This window comes from Micropterus salmoides, unplaced genomic scaffold (assembly GCF_014851395.1).
Source record: "Micropterus salmoides isolate LMB-PRFRI ecotype aquatic unplaced genomic scaffold, ASM1485139v1 Ms_hic_scaffold_20, whole genome shotgun sequence".
Classification (NCBI taxonomy): domain Eukaryota; kingdom Metazoa; phylum Chordata; class Actinopteri; order Centrarchiformes; family Centrarchidae; genus Micropterus; species Micropterus salmoides.
Window position 1 is genome coordinate 1,519,546 of NW_024041151.1, and position 19,799 is coordinate 1,539,344.

Genomic DNA, 19,799 nt, shown 5'->3' on the forward strand with positions numbered 1-19,799 from the left:
AAGCTCTTAATGGTCAGGCACCATCTTATCTTAAAGAGCTCATAGTACCTTACTACCCCACCAGAGCACTGCGCTCCCAGAATGCAGGGTTACTTGTGGTTCCTAGAGTCTCCAAAAGTAGACTAGGAGCCAGAGCGTTCAGCTATCAAGCTCCTCTCCTGTGGAACCAGGTTCCAGTTTGGGTTCAGGAGGCAGACACCATCTCCACATTTAAGAGTAGGCTTAAGACTTTCCTCTTTGATAAAGCTTATAGTTAGGGCTGGCTCAGGTAGTCCTGAACCATCCCTTAGTTATGCTGCTATAGGCCTAGACTGCCGGGGGATTTCCCATGATGCACTGAGCTCCTCTCTCCTCTACTTTCTCTCCCTCATCCCATTATTGCATGTTACTAACACAACTTCTCCCCTTTCTGGTAGTCTTGTGCTTTCTCGTCCCTCTCCTCTCTCCTCCTATCACTTCCTGCAGGTTTTCTGGCTCTGGAGCTGTGGAGTCTGGATCTGTGGTTGCGGGTCACCTGCTGCCCCCGTGTTCCTGCTCGACACCCTCAACGACTATTGTTGCTAGTCCTATTGTTATTATTGTTATTATAATCATTAACATTGCGACTGTTATCATTAACACTACTATAAATATCTGTACCATTTTTCATTTAGTCTATAGCAACATCACCTTTACTGTCTGTACCTCTGTGTGTATATTGTGTAGGCTGCCTCCCTCCCCTCTCTCTCTCCTTACATCCCTCTCTTTTTCTCTCTGTTCCTCTCTGCTCTCTCTCTCTCTCTCTCTCTCTCTCTCTCTCCTTCACCCCAACCGGTCGAGGCAGATGGCCGCCCACCCTGAGCCATGGTTCTGCTCGAGGTTTCTGCCTCTTAAAGGAAGTTTTTCCTTGCCTCTGTCTCCTAGTGCTGCTCTTGGTGGGAACTGTTGGGCTTCTGTAAATATCATCACAGAGTTCGGTCTAGACCTGCTCTTTATGAAAAGCGCTGTGAGATAACTGTTATGCGCTATCTAAATAAATAGAATTAAAATTGAATTGAAATTTGATTCCTTCAAGTTAGAATATTTACTAATGAGAAGAAACCATAGATTTGCTGAATTGTTTTATTTCAGACTGTTTCTTCTTGTTTGTTTCTTCTCTTCTTCCATTTTTACTTCACCACCTGTTTCACTACCAGGGCTTTTATTTTGAAACGCAGTCAGAGCGGCGCAGACGCCAGCTTTTATTTTGAAGGCTACACCGTCTCTCCCAGCAAAGTGTGAAACCAGGCAGGTCTAATCTGGATCCAGGTTCCGGTCCTGGACCTCAGAAACAGTTCAGACACTTACTGACCCGGACGAGCCGCCGCTAAGCCCCGCCCACCTCCCCAGCAGCCGATCGTTCATTGGTCCGTGCAGATGACCCGTCCTCTCCGGATTGTGTGTCCAGCTGCGGGTTTTTGTCTCTGATCAGTGGACTGAGAGAAAGCGGTTTGCCTCGCGCCCCACGCAGCTCCTCCAGGTAAGACCGAGCAGAGGTCTGAAGCGGTCTGAGCAGGACTGCTCTGATCCCTCTGGCTGCATTTCACTTCTTACAGGCTGAAGGTTTGATGACCAGCACGCTGCTGATGTGAAAGAAGCAGCTGCTGTTTGGTTTTCACAGTAAAGTCAACCAGACATCAGGAGAACAGCTGCTGCTTCATCAACCTGCTCCTCACGTAGCCCAGAGGTTTAAAATGCTTCCCAGCTTTTTACCAGCCAGCCTGCAGAAAGTGGAAACAGGAGCTGTTGTGTTACTGTGGACAATTAAAGGTGCATTTATTTATATAACACCCAGAAACTTTAGAGCTGACACAATTTATTTCTGTCACATAGGCGGAGGGGGGGGGGCGGGGTTATGAAACTGCTGACAAGTAAAGTCAGAACAGAGTTACAGGCAGAGAGCCAGACAGACAGGTGAAGGTGTGTCTGAAGGGAAAAGCAAGGTGAGCAGATCAGTGCAGTTTGTGAGGAAACACGAAAATAAGGTGGAGAATTAAAAGAGAGAGAGATTAGAAATCAGATACTAGAAACAGGGTAATGGGTTCTTTCAAATATTTTCAAGTTCTAGTGACATCTAATGGTGAGGGTTGCGAATTAGAAGAATCCCCCCCCCCTCTCTAAGCGAGCGGAATAGGTACGGTGCCTGAGACAGGACAAAGATGTCATCTGTGAGATAGCAGAGTTTGCCAGTCAATAAATCAGGTTTCTTTAGATAGATTACTTAATTATCCAGTAAAAACACGTTTTTCTTCAAAACATTATTGTTACCTGTTCATTAATAAACAGCCACATGAAGAAATGAAGTGCTGCATGATGTCTCATACTCCTGTAATACAGAATTTTACATGTTGGGAGGGTTGGCTCATCTGGACTAACACACCAAAGTAAATGAAGAACATCTCAAACACCATCACATCTAGTGCATCAAGTATGACCGCTGACAGATACCAGGACAATGTGAGCTCACTGTTTCTGCACCACAGTCCATTATAAACCGCCGACCCACAGGCTGGAGAAACCAATCCAACTAATGGGTGGTGGTGGTGCATAGATAAGATCCTTGCCTTTGGTGTGGGAGACCTGGGTTCCAATTCCCACTGTGAGACCTCCACCATGTGTCCCTGAGCAAGACACTTAACCCCTCGTTGCTCCAGAGGCGTGCGACCTCTGATATATCCAGCAATTGTAAGTTGCTTTGGATAATAATGGATTTTTGCAGATTTTAAAGTTTGATAGTCCACAAGCTGTAGTACATTTAGTCCAGCAGGGTTCTCGTTACGGTCCATAAGGAGGGTCTGAGCTCTTATTGAGGCAGTAAAATCATGCATCTGTGGCGGTCACTAATTCATTTACCAACAACCATTATTTTTAATCATACGTATGGTCATTGAAATTATTTACATTAATATGATAAACAGGCTAAAATAAACATGTTTTCCAAATGCCGTAGTATATATTACTCTTCAAAGGGACATTATGAAGGAGAAGTGTGTTTGTGTGTGTTTTAAGAAGACTGGAAGAGAGGCCAAGTTACACTCTTAATCAACGACAATGTTTTTCTGTGAATGGATGTGGCTGTGTGGACGGATAAAATATAAAATAAATAAATAGCGTCTGTAAAAAAACAAAAGATACTGTTACTAGTTGAATAATTGAAGCAATATACCAGCCTGTTCTCATGCTCAGGCATCACATATACACGAGATTGGGGTGACTGGAAACGATAGTAGCGCTCCGGTCACTAACTAGCTAGCGATGTTTTCATTTAAGGAGTTGACAATTTACCCTAACCTTAACCATCACAGAGGTTAGAGCCTAAACCTAAGTCAGTAAATACATGCAATAGCGTTGTGTTGATCAGGTTAGATATACAGTCGGCTTTGTTGCTACACTGGCACGTTAAGTGCTAAGAAGACAGAATAGGCACAAATCAATATGCTATATTTAAGGAATTAGCCTGCTAGTTTTCACTCACAATGTTGACTAATTAATTAAATACAAATCAACGACAAAATCCCTCCCCCTGTAAGTGTCTACATGATTAAATTTTATAATGATTGAATGTGTTTCTTGTCAAATCACACGATTTTATTTTGTACATGCGTTTCCTGTCCTGACAGAGGAGCCTGCATCAGAAGCGGTCTGCAGTTGGACCTTCTTGGAATAAACACACACATCTCAGACATATAGTTAAACTAAATCCAAATAGATTTCAGTTACAATCTAATAGATGAAATCCTGATGGCAGTGATGCATACTGTAAACACACCCGCTGCTCTGTCTCACTCTCCCCCTGCCATGGCCTCCCTCATCCTCTCCCCCAGTAGAGTTTCCCTCTCTTTTCTGAACCTGGTATCTTCTGTTCTGTCCCTGCAGCTCTCGCTGTGCAGCCGTCTCTGTGAGCGTCTCCCTCTTATTGGCAGCAGCTGCAGCAGGTCAGTCACAGTGATTCAACCACATCAGTCAGCATCTTTACATCCTGTCACGGCCACATAACGAAGGTTTAATCAGCTGATATATCTCCTGAGTGTGTTTCAGTATCTCTAGTCTCAGATTACCTCCAGCAGCGGCAGCAGCAAGCTGATGATACATGAGGCAACTTTTTGATGGCAAGTCCGACTATGTTTTGAACAGACAGCGGCAGGGCGGGATGGGTGGCGGAGCAGTGGGGGGAGGGATTACAGTAGTAATCTTTACTCATTACCACTGAGGGCAATATTGCCCAGCACCGTTGCTCTAAAAGTTGCTCCGTGTATCATCAGCTTTAATGTTGGGCAACTTCAGACACTTCAGTTTCTAATCCCAGAGTTATTAAACAGGTGCAAAGAAAATAGTCTCTACGTTTTAAACTTTAAATGGTCTTTTCTCTTCTGTGTTTATTTTTCTGTGTCACAGCATTTGCTGCTGTATTGATACAGAAGCATCCGCATCTAGACGTGTATCAGCAACGAATACTTGACGATACGTTTCTGTATACGTGCCTTTTTTATACAGTGTTACACCTGCCCCTCCAAAGGTCTCTGCACAGCTGAGTGTTAACGGTGCGTCTGACAGATGTTCAGGAGCTGCAGACAAAATCAGGCAAATACCTTTTGATCAGAAGGTTTCTATTAATAATAATAATTCTACTAATTCTACTAATGCAAATGACACTGGGCCTCTGGCCGAGTTGGAAAACAGCCAGACTCTTTCAGCGGCTACAGAAATACTGTCACTTTCCATTAACAGCCTGTGGCGGTTTACGGGGGGAGCCAACAGGGGCCAGTGCCCCTGTAACACGGACCCCTTATGGCCCCACTCAAGTCTAAAAAAATCATAGTTAAATATTTTCCTTGCGACAATATGGCGCTGATGCGAAAGGCGGAACAAATGTATCTCAAGTAGTTGGATCCTTTAGGACGTTACACGACTGTCCGGTGCCAAGGTAGTTAACCCTGAGCGCGTGCTTTCAACGGTGAAGCCGGACTTTCGACTTCACAAAAGTAAATGAAAAATACATGTGGATTGTTTCATCTAATGGTTTAGTATTGATCAACAAATCTTTTGCAGTTTGTGTGTTTTTGAACTTAGTATTTTTCATCGCACTGAATTGAGAATGTCTAAACAAAATGAGCAGTTTCAGTTTCCCTCGTAAAGCAAACATTTATTTCACTAGAGTCTGACAACGTTATAACTGACCACGTAGTCGATCACTTAGTCATCAATGTTACTGTTTGGAAGCTGGGTCCAGACAGACTGTCACACAAATTTCTACGCCATCGATACTGTATCAACATCAATGTAATCAGTTTAACACTTTGCTCGCCTCAACGTTACATCTGCTTGACTCAAAATGTACAGTAAACTGAATGCAGTATTGTAGACAACATTTTGTCCTTGTAATCCATGTTTCCACTGCATGGATAGCCTTTGGATATTGCTGGAAATTGTCCCCTACTTAAAGAGTAAATTATTATCATAACAATCTAATAATGCATTGCATTTAAACAGCATTTTTCATACACAAAAAGCGACAACAGTACCCTACAGGTCCTACCAGGCTGAACATGCATGGTTATGAATAACGTTACGCGAGACTTGTTTGTTTTTTCTATTCCAGCCAGTGAGGTTAAGAAATGTTAAGTACTATAAAAACCATACTCATTGATGCTGTTATGAATACGGGATCAGTTAAACTGTCGGGAGGGACCTGCTTTGTTTTTTAGTATTTTTAAATATCATATATCCATAGCCTATAGATAGCTACAGCATCCTCTGGTCTAAGAAGCTGCAGTGTTTGCAGTTTGCCTGCTCGTTGACTCCTCATTATTGTCCCAGTAAAGTGGATTAATTTTTAAAAAGCACTGCTGAACAGGTTTCCTGTCACGGTGCGGTGGTTGAAAGTCATTGTAACGGAACGAGTAACGTGACTGTTTACTTTTAATACCCAGTAATAAGTAAAGTAATATTATTACTTTTTAAAGGAGTAATAAGTAAAAAGTAAGTCATTGCAATTTCTGAGTAATTTACCCAACACTGCAGCTAGATGTGACGTATAAACTGATGTGCCGCGAAGACAGAATGCTGCTTTCTACCCCCTGGTTGCGCGCGCTTCTCGGTGATGACGTTGCACAGAAACCCGTCTATACAATAATAACACAATAAAAATTAGACACAGGCTACACTATAGACAACACAAATATACACTATGAATAAAACAATTGACAAATAGTGCGAAGGATGCAGGAGTAAAATTATTATTACGTACATGTCGGAGGTGGATGTGATATACAGGTACACATACATGCGTACATGTACACAGTGCAAAGGATGCTGGAATAACTAAGTATTATGTGTAGGTGTGATGTACTTGAGGTAGGTGGATTTGGTATACAGTATATACAACATGACGATATGACATAGTATGAACAGCACTGAAATAGAGAATGGTGAATAAATAGATAATAAGTGGAAACCAGTAAACAGGTGCTGATTAGAGACAGAGTTACTGGGTTATTGCACAGGAATTGTTCCTGACACTGTGAGTCAGAAATCAGCTGTTCATCAGAGTGATGGCTTGTGGGAAGAAACTGTTCCTGAGTCTGTTGGTTTTGGCGTACAGTGCTCTGTAGCGCCTACCAGAGGGGAGGAGCTGGAACAGGTTGTGTCCGGGGTGAGATGGATCTGCAGTGATGTTTCCTGACTCTATAAATGATCTTTTCTGCAGTCCTGACTGTCCGTTGCAGTCTGCTCCTGTCCTTTTTGTTGGCAAATCCAAACCAGACAGTGATGGCGTTGCAGAGGACAGACTGCATGATGGCTGTGTAGAACTGGATCAGCAGCTCCTTAGGCAGGTTGAGCTTCCTGAGCTGACGCAGGAAGTCCATCCTCTGCTGGGCTTCTTGATGATGGTGTCAGTGTTGGGCTCCCACTTCAGGTCCTGGGATATAGTGGATCCCAGAAACCTGAAGGATTCCACAGCAGACACAGTTTAGTATGGTGATGGGGGGCAGAGTGGGGGGGCTCCTCCTGAAGTCCACGGTCATCTCCACAGTTTTGAGCGTTAAGCTCCAGGTTGTTCTGACAGCATCAGAGAGTCAGCTGATCAACCTCCCGTCTGTAGGCCGACTCGTCACCGTCCCGGATGAGGCCGAAGACCGTTGAGTCGTCAGCGACTTCAGGAGTTTGACAGATGGGTCTCCTGAGGTGCAGTCGTTGGTGTAGAGGGAGAAGAGCAGTGGGGAGAGCACACACCCCTGGGGGGCGCCAGTGCTGATAATCCAGGTGCTGGATGTGATGTTTCCCAGCCTCACCTGCTGACTCAGATTTTTTCTCCCTTGTTAAATAAATTGATTATAAGGACGCTTTTGCACATTCTCACAATAAAGCATGTGCTGCACTGTGTGCGCGTCCAGACGTTTGATTTGTATTAATAAACCTACGGACGCTTATTTTGATTTTTTGAAATCAGAGGTGTGTCAAGCAGCCCAGAGACTCTTCTGAATGTCCATCAGAACTTTACAAATTAAAAGCTCTCAGTAAACTCAACATGAAGCGTTGCTGCAAAAAACGTTCTCTCGCTTTTATTTTGGAGGCCGGATCACTTAAGAGGAAGAGATTCTGTAAGTAACTGTAGCTGTCATGAGTTCGGTTTTAGCACCAGCCGCTATCAGTTTATTTTTTATGTATTTTTTCTGCTATCAAAGCAATCTGGCCACGGGCCTGATATTATTGCTGGGGGGTCGGTTCTGCCTATTGCTGACCACTGATGTAAAGTAGAGTTCCTAAATGTAAAAAAAAAAAATAGAATAGAGTGGGAGATGGGGAATCAAAGGATTAAAATAAAATAAAATAAGCTAAGAGATCTGCCTGTTTTTTTTTTTCTAGATATCTCTACTATATATAATTTTTTAATATTTCCCTGTTGCTTGTATGTTTTATGTGAAGCATTTTGGTGTTGAAATGTGCTATACAAATAAACTTGCCTTGTCATTGTCCCTTTGTACCTGGAGAGAACTGTGAGGCCGAGACAGCCACACCCTCTGCCCCCCCGGCCTGTTACTGCGTCACACAGAAACCAGTCAAAGCTGTGGTGTTATTGAAGCAGGTGGAGCAGGTAAGAAGCACAGCAGTGTCTCGTTCTTTAAATTTGGGATGTTTTACTGTTGGATCCAGATTTATATGCAGATTCATCAACAGTCTGTCGATCAGTGCTGCTCCTCAGGTCACTGCTTTTGATTATTTTGCTGAAAGTAAAGTTAATTTTTAACCTTGCAGTCAGTCTGACTTTGATGGTATCATAGTTTGACCTCTGACCTCTTGTTCAGAACAGTGCTCACAGACTGCTGTTGAGTTTATCATGTGTTGCTTTTTATCTTTTTTGAGGACCTTTAGTTACAGTCAGCTGTTTATCTGAACACAGAGAAAGTGAAAGCTGAAAGGACACACTGAGCATGCTCACTGCTGCTCTGCCACACAGCTTCTGCAAACAGCTAAGGGCGGCCGGATCATTTTACCCACAGCAAGAAAACATCTCTTCATCCTGCAGAGAAGTCACCAAAGTGTTTAACTCATGCACTAAATCAAAGACTGAATCTAAATCTAGCAGTGAAACACAGTGAGATCAGGGCAGTTTCTGGGTTGAAATGTTGTGAAACAGGTTTTTGTGTATGTTTTCTCTGGTTTGGTGTGTGTGTCAGAGGTGTAACCCAACCAGCAGCGACATGTATAGAAACCCTGCCATATTAAAAAGGCGGAGTCTGCATACTACAACAGGTGTTAAAGACAGCACCCTTTCCATTTTGCTGCATTTCATCAGGATTAACACACCCCTGCTGACACTTCCTGCTCCTCTGTTTGCTGAGGGCGGATCCTTTCAGCTGTCAGTCACATATAGTTATGTGTTTAGATTGACTTACACCAAGTGTCCAACAGCTCTCTTAGTTTCGAGTTGTTTTAAAGATACTAGTTTATGTGCAGCTCATTTAAAACCCCTCTCTAGTGAGAGACTCTCACCAGAGATGCTCACAAGTCTTTGAGCTAGAGCCCAAGTCAAATCTCAAGTCTTTGAGCTAGAGTCCAAGTCAAGTCTCAAGTCTCTCGTGGTTATTACGAATGCTGTATCACCTGCTGCGTTCAATCCAGGTTGCTAATAAAACTGCATAGCTATAAGGAATTCTGTAACTGTAACCTGTTTTTCATTTACAGAGCACAACCATGTGATGTACAATGCAACTATTAACAGCTTATTAAATACTGTAAGTCAACACACTCCGCAGACTCTTAAACCAGTTTTATAAGTTATAACTAAATAAAACTGTAAGGCTACATGATCAACAATAAACCTGGAACCTCTTTCTAGCCAACGGTAATAATTAACGTGATGGCAGCCAGTGGGATGTAAAGGATTACAAGTTTGGCAGGTAAACAAACACTCATTCATCTTTTCATAATGAACAACAGTCGGAGTTAACCTCTGTAGGTCGTAGCTGAAGCAAGAAGCAAGCTAACGTTCGATGGTCAATGCTGAGCTAAACATGTTTACTCACCACAGGTTACTAACGTATTTGCGTTTAGAGTTTCTTTGTTTGGGTCTTGTTGTATGAAGTTTTAAAGCCAAAGTTTGGATGAACGGCCGAGCAGCTGCCGGTGTTTGTTGTCCTCTCTCACGTGTGGAAGCAGATACTACGTGTTACGTAGGAAGGTTGTAGGTACGGAGGGAGGGAATAACAGCACGCTCATCAGACGTTTTCTAAAAATAAACATTGTTCACGAGTCCCGCACCTCGAGTCCGAGTCCAGTCTGAAGTCACTGTGCATGCAACTTAAGTCGCACTCGAGTCCGAGTCTCTAACTCGAGTCCCCGACTTTGTCACTCATGACCTCACATTCCAGCTGCTGTAGTGGATCTGCTTTATATTGATCAGATCTCCAAAAGTGGTGTGGGAAACGGGTTTGATTCCAACTGTGACACATCCACCAATGTGTCCCTGAGCAAGACGCTTAACTTCTGTTCAATTCGATTTTTATCTCGACAGTTATCTCAATGTGCTATTCATCTAGACCGTACTGTGTGATGATCTATACAGAGAACCAATGATTCCCACCAGAAGCAAGAACTGGGTGACAGAGGGAAGAAACCTCTAGCAGAACCATGACTCAAACCTAGTTCCCACTAAATTTTAGCCTGATTTCCCGCTCGTGACCGTCAGGCTGACTCAACATCCACATCCAGCCAATGAGAGCAGGCAACTACTTTCTACTCCCTGCAGCTCTCTGTAGCTCAGACGATCCCTGCTGCCTGCGTGTGCGAATCCATTCTTTCACCCAGATTCTTTCTTTATAACTGCTATCTTTATAATAACAGCTGTTTCCTGTGTAGGATCGCCTCATTTACCGTTTCACATTTCACATGTGTTTTCTTGACTAAACGTGGTTTGGAGAGCAGCGCTGGGTGACACAGCTGCTGTCAGCTCGTGTAGTGTGTGACTTCACACAGCACGGCCATCTGCCGACGCTGAAAGACGTGTAGTCTGCACGAGCCTTCAGGGTGGGTGGCCATCTGCCTCGAATGGTTGGGGAGGAGGGAGAGAGAGACGGAGAGTACACAGTGGCAGAGCGATCAGAAAGTGAGGAGGACATTAGCAGACTCTCTGACCACAACTTGGCTATAGACACTGGCTGACACAGACAGACCTGGCTGCCCAGAAAAGGCTGTGTCAACTCTGTCCAAAGACACAGGTGGAGACAGGCTGTGCTTCCAGCCTGAGATGAGGTTTTTATACAAATAAAGATCATTTCTTGTGCTCATGGCAGCCTGTTCTGACCACCCGTATGCCGGACTCACACAGGCGGTGTGTTACGACTGCGTCGCGGCTGCCAGAACTAATTGCAGCCATTGTAGTCAATGCTTTGCTCACACCAGAAGTGGCCCATAAGCGGCTCCTGACTCCTCTGCATGGAGAATAGGCATCTGGACAAGCAGCACAGAGCAAATGAACCGGGCAGGATTGCAGACAAAAGAGAGATCTGGTCGATTTTCAAAATAAACTACCTTGTGCAGACTCTTGATCGTTTATCAACGATAAAGAAATTTAAACGGACAAAAAAAAGAAACAATTTAACTATGTAGCCTTATTAACCATGGCAGAAGCACAAAAATCAAGGACAACTCACCAAATCAACTAAATCTAAACAATTCAGCAAAATCAGCCAGCCAACACGCTCTAATTCTGAAATGCTTCATGTGTGCTGTGGTCTGACGAGTCCACATTTTGTGGAAATTATGGACGTCGTGTCCTCCGGGCCAAAGAGGAAAAGCACCATCCGGATTGTTATCAGTGCAAAGTTCAAAAAACAGCATCTGTGATGGTCTGGGGGTGTGTTAGTGCCCATGGCAGGGGGAACTTGCACATCTGTGAAGGCACCATTAATGCTGAACGGTACATACAGGTTTTGGAGCAACATATGCTGCCATCCAAGCAACGTCTTTTTCAGGGACGTCCCTGTTTATTTCAGCAAGACAATGCCGAGCCACATTCTGCATGTGTTACAACAGCGTGGCTTCATAGTAAAAGAGTGTAGGTACTAGACTGGCCTGCCTGCAGTCCAGACCTGTCTCCCATTGAAAATGTGTGGCGCATTATGAAGCGCAAAATACGACAACTGCGACCCCGGACTGTTGAGCAACTGAAGTTGTACATCAAGCAACGTCCCAACTTCATTGGAATTGTATTATATTAATATACAAAAACATAAACATAGAAAGTGGCATGACAAGAAAATCCTCAAGTAAAGTATAAATAGGCTACCTCTAATTTGGACTTCATTACAGTAGGCCTACTTAAGTTACTGTCCACCACTGGAAATAACTGCAGATCCACTGCGGTGCATTATGGCTTCGCTGCGGTTGCTGGGGCTAATTGCGGCTGTTATAGTCAATGCTCGTGAGTCCACCAGCTGCGGCCGCAGCGCGGCCCTGAAGCGTCCCAGCAGCGGCTCTCCGCTCCGCAGAGAATAGGTAGCAAGGCTATTTTTGCCGCTAGCCTCGTCAAGCAGCACAGAGCAGATCGAACCAGGCAGGAAGTCAGACACAGAACGGCAGAGAGGATACGGTCAATTTTCAATAAAACACCCTGTGGAGACTCCGGATTGTAAAACAACAATAAACACAGTTACACCGGACACAAAGAAATCATTTAACTACATATCCTACTTAATCACAGTAGAAGCACAAAATGAAAACACTGGTTATCAGGCAAAACGCTCTGATTCTGAAATGCTCTCTGTGGGAAATGCAGCCTGAAGTTGACAGAATGAAAGTGGGTCACATAGAGCTGTGAAAAGGTAGTAGAAGCACGAAAAGGACAAATTAATAACAAGTCAATAACGTGGGGCAGGCTGCTCCGCTGCTGAAACACGCTTCCAGTGGACGGCGGGCTGAGGAAGCATCAAAACCGTGGCGCAGCTGTAACGTGCTGTAGCAGTGGATTCCCGGCGTAACACTTCAGAGCTGTCTGTACACAATAAAGCTTACCTCTGTAGCCAACAGCGGTTGTTCCCCACAAGCACTAACTGACAGTGGGCGGAAATATCAGTTGTCTCATTTGCCTGAACAGCGCCCTCTATTGGCCAGCTGCCACTGGCGCAGCCATAATGCAGCACACATGCTACCTGCGTGATTCCGGGGTTACCCTTCATGAATGAATGACTGAACGGTGTGGACATAACACTGCAGGGAAAACTCTAATAGACAACACATGCACATGGTTGCATGTGTGGGTGGATGATGGATGTGCAAGTAAAAGGTTTTGGGACAGTGTGGGTTTCTGCAAACTGTTTGACTTCGACAATCTAAAACTCTTGTCTTGCATTCATGAAAACATCAATATCAAAAGGTTACAAATGGAAAAGTTGTTTTAAGTAATGTGTATTAACAGTTATTATAATGATAGAACCTGTTGATAGGAACCCAGTGTTCACATCAGTATTGTTTAGGTGTTGTGGAGTAAAAGGCAGAAGAGCCATGCTGGAAGCTGGGACTGGATTAATTGTTAAGATCTTATTTTATATTTCTTATTGAACTTGAATTTTTTGGGCGAATTCGAATCCACCAAACAAACTCAGAAGCAGCTCTCACTCCTATTTTACTGCCTTTTCCAAACTCAGGAGCTTCGCTCTAGTTACAGCCCAGCTACTTGTCTCCCACCACAGGTGCAGAGAATTCCAATTCCAGCGGTGTCAGTGACCGCAGGTGTAACGTCTTTTCAGTGGCACGAGGACACTCGTATCTGCGGATATCTGATAGCGGTGAGTCCCAAACTGGCTGTGTCACCTTCACTGGGAACTATGAGCCCCGTTAAACAGACTGTTTTCAGGCAAAGACAAAAGGGTTTAAACCCAACAGTGAGGAAACATCGCAGAATGAACTTCTTCCAAATTCTCAATCACTCTAAAATTCTCTGGGATCCACGCTCCAAACCTAAGGGATTATTAGGGGGACATTTAAACAGCGGTAGTATCGTCTCAAAGAGTAATCAGCTGCAACATTTATTGACTCTAATCTGGATTTTCTCTGTATTTAGGAAACATGGCTAAATAAATTCTCTCATTAGATTACATAGATCTTAGCCATGTTTTTGGCACAGTATGTTTAAGCTCTGCATCACGTGCATATAATACAAACAAGAAACTGACATTACACTTCACAACATGTAACAATACCAACAACAACAATACTTCTGGGTATTTTTAATGTTCCTGAGAACGTGTTCAGGAGGGTCAGAGTCGAGGTTAAGAGGGGTATTATTAATTATGTTAAAGAGCCAATTAGATGCCGTCTGATTTAATGGAATGTATTAGATTGAATTGTCTGTCTGTATCGACCACCATCATCTAACAGTTTGTTTTATGAGCAGCTATACAAAATACTTAAAGAATGTGATGGTAAATAAAGAGTTTATATTAATGGGTGATTTCAACATAAATTGTGATGATAAATCAGATAGGAAAAAACTTGAGATAATAGACCAGTGCAGTCTTACTCAGTTGGTGCAAGGACCAACTAGAGTAACCAGTTCATCCCAGACACAGATTGATCTGATGTTCACAAACAGACCTGAAAGAATAATAAAATCCTTTATCTTGATAACTGGATTGTCGGATCATAATATTACACTATTGGTACTGAAACTCATTAGAAAGCGGTTTGAAAACACCATCAAAACAAAATAATACCACCAGGGGATTCCAAAAAAACGAGATGAACAACCTTGAAACTGCCTTAAAACAAATTAACTGGTCTAAGAGCTGCAAAACGTTTTTCACAACTACACTGCTCAAAAAAATAAAGGGAACACTGTTACGACCCAGTCCGTTAAGGTAAGGCAGTAACAAGTGATTTGGGATTGAAATGAAGGTGGTAAAGGACAACTGGAGTCCTGTTAAAAAGTCAAAGGTTTAATTAAAGGAGTTGACTCAAGAAATCCAACGAAGGTTAAAATCAAGGGCAACTGGACTTGGTTGAAGATACTGGAAGACGTTTCGTCCCTCATCCAAAGGACTTCTTCAGTTCTGACTGACTGGCAGGGAAACTCAGCTATTTAACCTCAGTGGGGTCGTTGGTTTGAACGACTGTAACGACTGTCGTCACAGCAACAAGGAACACTAACGAACCAGCGGTATCGATGACCCGGGCCAACGACTTTAACCTTCGTTGGATAACTATGACCTGGATGACTGAGAATCTTCATAGACATCTTGACTCAAGAAAACAACAACAAAAGGAGGCTATATAGGTGCTGACAACAAAAAGGTGAAACAAAAGAGGGTCTTGTCCAAAGACAGTTACTCTGCTCAAAAAACACTAAAGAACAAAAGGAAGTCAGCACCTAGATGCTTTACAATAGTGCAAAGTAAACAAACAAGCAATGCTCAAACAAAAGAGCGCCCGACGCTCGGTGCACTATCACACTGTGATTTACAAAGGGTCGAACTGACTGAAGCCACTTAGACAGGCAACAGACAGAGACAGGAAATACAAACACTCTAGATATTCACTAACTAACAGGGTACGCAACAGCAAGGCAAACAGATCACTGGCTCACAGTCGCAACGAGCTGTGGACACACAAACTATTTGTAGTCCAGCTGGTGTTGATTGGAGAGACCTGGTTGGCAGGTTCGGTCGAGTCACAACCACACCAATCACAGACGCCAGAGAACAGCACCCAGGAAGTAGGCGGTCCCAGCTCTAGAGAAACCAATCCTCGACAGGTACTCGCACAGCTGGGATTTGCATGACAGCCAGAAGCACTCAGGAGCACAACAATTACTTTAAGGCAGGCGGTGGCGGCACTTAAACAACACAATGTAACTCCAAGTCAATCACACTCCTGTGAGCACGCCCAGGCGTTGTAGGGAGGCCACACACACTACTGAGCCTCATTTTGACAAGGACATCACATCAAAGTTGGATCGGCCTGCAGTGTGGTTTTCCACTTTGAGTGTGACTCAAATCCAGACCTCCATGGGTTGATAAATTTCCATTGATAATTTTTTTGTGATTTTGTTGTCAGCACATTCAACTATGTAAAGAAAGGAGTATTTAATGAGATTATTTCATTCATTCAGATCTAGGATATGTTATTTTAGTGTTCCCTTTATTTTTTTGAGCAGTGTATTAAATAAGTAATGTCCTCCTTCACAAGGAAGGTGCAACACAAACTTAGACATAAAAAATACTTTACTATGGCTTAAAGAGGTGGTATTCTGCTCATTTTCAGGTTCAAAATCTTATTTAGAGGTTCTACCACAACAGGTTTAAATGGTTTCATTTTCTCATCCTGCACATTGCTGCAGCTCCTCTTTCACCCTGTGTGTTGTTCGCACTGCTCTTGAGCTACAGAGTGATGCATCTTACTTGTACAAAATCTTTGTTGGGAGTTGCACAGTTCCCAGGTAAGGACTACTAGCCAATCAGAAGCAGAGAAGGGCGGGTCGTAAGAAACATGGTAGTGTGATCCAAATCAAAGCTGCTTCAGACTGAGACCGTAACCTAGCAGATGGTATAAGTTATTCACAAGTCCACAACATTATTGTTCCACATCTGACCATCAGGACTAAACGTTGAACTGTTGCCGGTGTTCTGACGATCTATGCTGCCTTGCTGAAAAATGCTACCATAGCGCAAATCGATAGACTGGACTCTACTCGGCCCTGCTCCGTTTTCCATTGCAGATGGTACCCAGAGATAGTACGTAGCTTGTCGTCATAGCGACGCCACACACAACTGCCGTGACGTAATGTTCAATGCGACACACACACCAGCACAGCTTTCTCTTTTTTAAGTTAAAACGTTTGAACCTTCCTCAGAATGTAAAGACAGATAAGCGGTATGAAAAGCTTCCAGCTGTGTTTTCCTCTGCCGTTGTTGCTGCAGCGGGAGCAGAGGGCTCTGTGAGCGGGCGGCTGGCCGGCTTCACGCTCCTCCCGCGGGTCACAGCAGGCTTCAACCCGCCGCCACTTGCGGAGCTCCTCAATTCTGACAGTATTCAAGCACATTTTTGTTCCGCCATCACTTCTCGTAAAACTGTCAATATTGGAAATCTACACAGCTGATTTCACCTCAAAACTTCTCAGAAGTGGATTTAGTGATGAAATTACACACGGAAACTGTAAAATATAAAACTTTCTGTTGCCTCTGTCTGGTGCAATGATGATGCAGTGAATAGTGAATATTCTCTCTGACCAATCAGCAGTCTGTTGTGTTTTCACGTTACATTTTAGTTTCCCTCAGCTCGCTTGGAACCTCGACGGAGGTGATATGAAAAAAAGTACCTGGAAGCAGGAACAGGTACAACTTTTCTACAATGGAAAACCAACAAAGGCGAGTCGAGCCAAAGGGCCTCCGCTCAGACTAGCTTGGTTTGAGGGCGTGTCTGACCCCGCCAGCCAAGCTTTATGACGCCTTTTCATTGTGACGTCACAAGTAAAGGAAGTGAAGGGCTGGACTACAAACCAGCTGTTTTCAGTTCAGAGCAGAGTTTTCTGTGGGAGATGGGAACTCCCTTTGGGCTTTTTCACTTTGCAAACCTGTTACATGCACAAAAAAGAGAAATAATTCAATAAAGGAGAGGGGAAAAGCCAAAAAGCAGAATACCACCTCTTTAATAAAATACTGTCCTTCCTGTTACTTTGATGGAAGTCCCTCTGTCCATGTTTTAGAATGGTTCGCTGATGCAGTAAAGCTAAACATCAATACTCATGTGATGAACAGGCTAGTACATGGTAAACAGAGGAAGATTTTACACATGTTCAGGTGAACGTCATTCATTGTTTCTATGGTATAGGGGAATAAATCACTATAAACTGGAATCCATGCTATAAGAAATGAGAATTAGCACAAAATACAACATATTAAGTCATGAGGACTCAAATGGCACCGAATACTAGGAACAATCTCCATCCACACCAGCGTTTTAGCTGCGTATCACAACTGATATCTGTGTTTATTAAAACAGCTGAAAATGCCGTTCAGGTACTCTAGCCATGAAGGTGCCGGTGTAAACAGGAAACAGATTGACTACTTTGAAGTTGCAAAATATTTGGCGAAAGACAGAAGTGCTACCGCAGACGAACAACGAACAAACAGTTCGTCTGTTTTAAAACATTAATGTAGTAGTATGGACGTAGCCTTAACCAAACACAAACAATGATACAAATACTAACCGCACACTAATCGCTAACTAGCTTTGAGCGCCGAGTAGACTATAATAGACTTTGGCAAAGTAATGTGACACTCTTTCATTCTCAAGAATACTGGAATAAAGGTCTCTAAAGGTCCAGAGCCCCCACCAAATGCTTTCACTGGAGAGTGGGCGGACTAGGAACAAACTCCTGGGCCATGTGTTTGCCCCTGTCTGTGTCTCTATCTTGTGTCACTGCAAATACCCTCTTGAGCCATACTAATATGTACATTCTGTTATCAAAAGTCATTAGAAATGAGCTTTTAAGTAATAATTTATGGAATGCTAAAGCGGAAGTTAGCCATCCTTTCAGCAAATCTTGGCATGCCCTAACTGAACAAGTTATAAACTCTCTTATTAGGTTTAAAAGGGTTGCCAAAATTTGTAGTCCACCACTAACACCCTTCCATCAATCTTCGCCGGGCCAATGTGAAAGCCAGTTGATGGGAACAGCAGTGACAAAAGCAGCACACACATTGTTTCAATGAAAGCAAAAATACAAAATGTCGCTAGCGCCCCCTACGTAGCATCCCCCGGACAAAGTTTCACCGATGTGTACGAAATTTCTGTGGTAACATTCACCCACAGTCATAGCGCCACCTGCTGGCAACAGGAAGTGACCTTTAACGAAGCAGCCCCCGCCGCACGTTTCACCTACATGTATGAAATTTCTGTGGCACATGTATCATGTCCAGACCTCTCCTATCTATAAAGATTATGGGTAATATTAAGGGTTTCCCTGCCGTTATAAGGCTTAGGAGGTGAGGCCCAAAATATCTTGTGTGCTGTGCCATGAAGATAAAATCACTGTGGAGGGAGGATGGAAACTAAAACTAAAAAACCTTTCCAAAATCGTTTGGTTATAGTCCCTCCACAGACAAATACTTTAGCAAGTTTAGTCCTTATGCTTTCTGGTTGTTGTTTATTTATTATCTGCTCTAGCTTTTCCACCTATTTGTTCACAGATATGGTAAAAATAATGGTCCCAAATGATGTGAAATTGCATATTTGTCATTGGAAAAAGGTAAATCTTTTTGGGCGTTCATATCTCCGCCCACTTGCTACCTGAGTGGAGGTCTAATCAGCCAGGCGAGGTGAAAACACCTGTTCAGGTAATATCTGATCACCTGTCTCTCTCTGTCTCTCTCTGTCTCCACAGAGCCTTTCTGATCAGCTGAGCAGCGGCAGAGAGGAAAACCTGCAGACTGAAGTTTGATTTATAATCCAGCTACTTAACAGACTGAAGAGGAACTCTTCATAAAAATGGCCTCAAGGCAAAGAAGGAGCACAGAGCTGCCTCTTGAACTGTCTGAAATAATTGACAAACTTATCAAACATGCAGATTCATTCATCAAAGACTTTGACAACAGTGAACACAAGATGAGAGAGATTGTAGGAGAGATTCAGAAGATCACTGCTGAAGTAGAACAGATGCAGAAGGAAACGGATGCAGTCAGAACAACAGCAGTTGTTCCTGGAGGAGTTGGACTTGGACTTTTGATCCTTGCAGCTCTCTTCACTGGGGGGCTGAGCTTATTAGCAGGAGCAGCTGCCAGAGGACCAGCAGAAGCAGCAGTAGTAGTAGGATTAGCAGCATTAACAGCAGTAGCAGCAGTAGCAGTAGCAATAAGAGCAGCATTAGAAGGAGCAGGAGCAGCAGTAGCAGAAGGAGCAGCTGTAGGAGCAGGAGCAGCAGTAAGAGCAGCAGTAGCAGAAGGAGCAGCTGTAGGAGCAGCAGCAATGGCAGCAGCAGCAGTAGGAGCAGGAGCAGCAATGGTGGCAGCAGCAGTAGGAGCCGGAGCAGCAGCAGCAGTAGGAGCCGGAGCAGCAGCAGCAGTAGGAGCTGGAGCAGCAGCAGCAGTAGGAGCTGGAGCAGCAATGGCAGCAGCAGCAGTAGGAGCAGAAGCAGCAGCAGGAGCAGAAGCAGCAGGAGCAGCAGCAATAGGAGCAGGAACAGCAGCAGCAGTAGGAGCAGGAGCAGCAGCCACAGCTGGATTAGGAGCAGCAGCAGCAGCAGGAGCAGTAGGAGCAGCAGTAGCAGCAGCAGTAGGAGCAGGAGC

The 19,799-nt window shown here is 43.8% G+C and overlaps 1 long non-coding RNA gene across 2 annotated transcripts; it reads left to right on the plus strand.

Annotated features, from left to right (window-relative positions):
- The first annotated feature begins 1,117 nt into the window (after positions 1-1,117).
- On the plus strand, positions 1,118-19,425 carry LOC119914878. Of its 2 annotated transcripts, XR_005446856.1 has the most exons (6): positions 1,118-1,498; positions 3,895-3,953; positions 4,513-4,621; positions 8,012-8,113; positions 13,209-13,304; positions 18,899-19,425. It is a non-coding gene; the product is annotated as an uncharacterized LOC119914878 (long non-coding RNA). The 2 variants fall into 2 exon arrangements; XR_005446855.1 differs by lacking the exon at positions 4,513-4,621 and having other exon boundaries at positions 1,139-1,498; positions 8,010-8,113.
- Positions 19,426-19,799: the final 374 nt, after the last annotated feature.